We start from the raw sequence: 2,829 nt of genomic DNA on the forward strand, positions 1-2,829 counted from the left end.
TGGGGTATGGGTCCTTCTATGTGACTTATGATCTTTAAGCATCTTGTCTTCACAATATTTTTTGCTTCTATAGAGATTGTATTCTCTTTTAACATTCTTTACTTTTGCATTTATTTGCCCAGATTGACCTTTACTTCCATATATTTGTATTTTCTCTTTTGCTTCTTTAGAGGGACTCATCACTATGGATTTGAGTTAGTCTCTTCCGTTCTTAATTTCTGCTGTGAAGATCATAAATACTGTCATTTGTTCCACTTGCACATGTTTCAGGATTTTGATTTCTTCTCTTAAACTATTTGGAAACATCCTGCTGTGATTTCATACTTGCTTGGAAATTCGGTTTCCTATATTTCATCAGGCATTGGTTCAAATTCCTTTGTCTTATAACAAGTATTTAGAAATATTGCAGTAACTTAATTTTCTTGGCAGCCATCTTCCTTTCCATTTTTTCCCCCCAGGAAGTAAAGGGCTTTTATTTAAGAGGCCCGTCGCATGTAAGTGGAAAACAAAATTCAGGAAAAAGGAGACATTAGGCAGAAGGATTTACTGGGAGGAGGCCATGATGCTGGAAACGCTCTCAAAGTTGATCTTTTCCACAATGTTCTTGGACTTGATACTCTCTTCTTGACTGCAAACAAAGACCTGTCCTGTCTCATTGGAGCTCCAGCCATATTTGCTCATCCATACTTTCAGCTGGTTGTCTGAAAGATGTCCCAACATCTCAGCCAGCAGCTAGAGGTCAATATGTTGATATGTGATGCCCACAATGTGGCAGATAAATTTTCAAATGGAGTCTTCAAAGCCTGTGATGCCATTAAGGAGAACGAGATCCATATTCTCATCTCTAGGGCATGCCAGAAAGTTTGCAAATGATTCCAGCAAGTCTCCCAAGTATGGGAACTGGCTGATGGGCCACTCTTCTTGAGGAACCTGGTCAATCATGCACTTGCACAGGGTGAAGTCCATGTTGGGGAGATTGCTGAGGGCCTTCAGCAGAATCTGGGCTGTCACTACAGTCTGGAAGAGGGCCTGGTTGAACTGGTACAGCTTGAGCATGGCCAAGTTGGCTTCCAGGTCATATGCATTCTCCTTGGCCTGGGTCTCCACATAGTGCTCCAGGGTGGCCAGGTTCTCAGAGCATCTGATTGAACAGTGTCATGTCCTCCTCCATTTTGCAAGCAGATGCAGATGCTGAGGCTGGGTGCAAAGCTGCAACACCTTCCCTTCTATTTTAATAATGTCCCTGTTTATCTCCTTTTTTTTTCCAGATTTTTAATTGATCTTTGGTAACATTAATCTTTTTACTCTTGGTATTCTATTGCTCACTTTCTGACTCCTTCCTAGGTGCAGGACCTGAAAGGTGTTTCAACCCCCTCCTATGTTAAGAAATTCACATTCACTTTTTATTGGCCTTAGTCACTATCCCAGTCCCCTAGGGGATAGCCCCTATCCCCATATTCTCAGGGGACAAGACTGTCACTGGCTGGTTGACAGCTCTTTTTCTTTTAGTCATACTCACACGCATGCTGGTACCTGCCTAGATATTTCTGTTATTCAGTTCTTTGGCTGAGTGCTGCCTTTCCCTAGCAGAGCACCATTCCCACCCTACCCCACTTCCTGTAACATCCCTTCTTCTACAAGTTGATAGACAGAGTTGGTCTGCCACAAACTTGCCACAGAATGGCAGGGTGTGTTGGCAGAGACTGCAGTAGTAACAAAGAAATTGTTGATTGGACTCCAGAGCACAAGGATCATGCACCCTGCCAGAGCATGGGGGCTATTTGGGGTGTGTGTATGCTGAGTGAAAGAATTAGTAACTAGCTTTCTCAGCTATTAGTACATGAGGCTGTCACTTTGTTGGGCTTCTTGGTTTTTTGGTCTGTGTAGACAGCTGTAATTACTCAAAATTCCTCTTTGTGAGAGTTTTTAAGAGTTAGTGAGGATGGGGGAAAATAACCAGCCTTCCAGAAGTCTACATAAATGAATTATCAAAAGGAGGAGACAGAAGTGCATGGATTTATAATTGAATTCTATTAAAAATTCAAAGAACAATTAACTCTGATTTTACATATATTGTTTATAAAAGTAGAAAAGATGACATACCTCCAAACTCTTTCTGTGTTGTTGATACATAGACCAGGGAGAAAGAGCTCAGAAAAAGAAATTGATAGAATAAAACCTTTAAAGAATATTGATACAAAAACACTAAATAAAATAGTATAAAACAAGCTACAGAATCTATTAAAAAGATTATGCACCATGATCAAATGAAATAACTGTCAGGAATTCATGTTCAAAATAGACTCAGTACTAACGAAGCTATACATAATAGACCAGCTTAATTTTTTAAAATCACATGATTTTTAACAATGCATAATTTTTTTATAAAATGCAATATCTTTTTATGTTTAAAAATGTGAAAGCATAGGAATAAATGCAAATTCCCTTAATATGATATACAATATCTATCTGAAACCAAGGACTAGTATTATCTGTAATGGAGAAATACTAGAGGCCTTTCCAATAAGATCAGGGACAAAGCAAAAATGTTCATTAATGCCATAGTTATGAAATACATTTCTAAAAATACAATAGCAATGCCAAGAAAAAGAACTAAGGGAATAACCATAGTCAAAGAAGAAACAAATTTCTCAATTTTTGCAGATGATAAGATTATTTAGCAAACCCTAGAAATTCAACTAAAATTAGTAGAAAAAATTTATAACCTCAGGAAAATAGCAGGTTCTAAAACATCCCCACAAAAATCATTAGCCCTGGTGCAGCTAGGTGGTGCAGTGGATAGAGCACTGGCCCTGAAGGCAGGAGGAC

The 2,829-nt window shown here is 38.8% G+C and overlaps 1 pseudogene; it reads right to left on the reverse strand.

Moving 5' to 3' along the window:
• Window positions 1-543: 543 nt before the first annotated feature.
• LOC110220837 (eukaryotic translation initiation factor 3 subunit K pseudogene) lies at window positions 544-942 on the reverse strand (annotated as a pseudogene).
• Window positions 943-2,829: the final 1,887 nt, after the last annotated feature.

The sequence above is a fragment of the Phascolarctos cinereus genome, unplaced genomic scaffold, assembly GCF_003287225.1.
Source record: "Phascolarctos cinereus isolate Bilbo 61053 unplaced genomic scaffold, phaCin_HiC Scaffold_2;HRSCAF=192, whole genome shotgun sequence".
Taxonomy (NCBI): Eukaryota; Metazoa; Chordata; class Mammalia; order Diprotodontia; family Phascolarctidae; genus Phascolarctos; species Phascolarctos cinereus.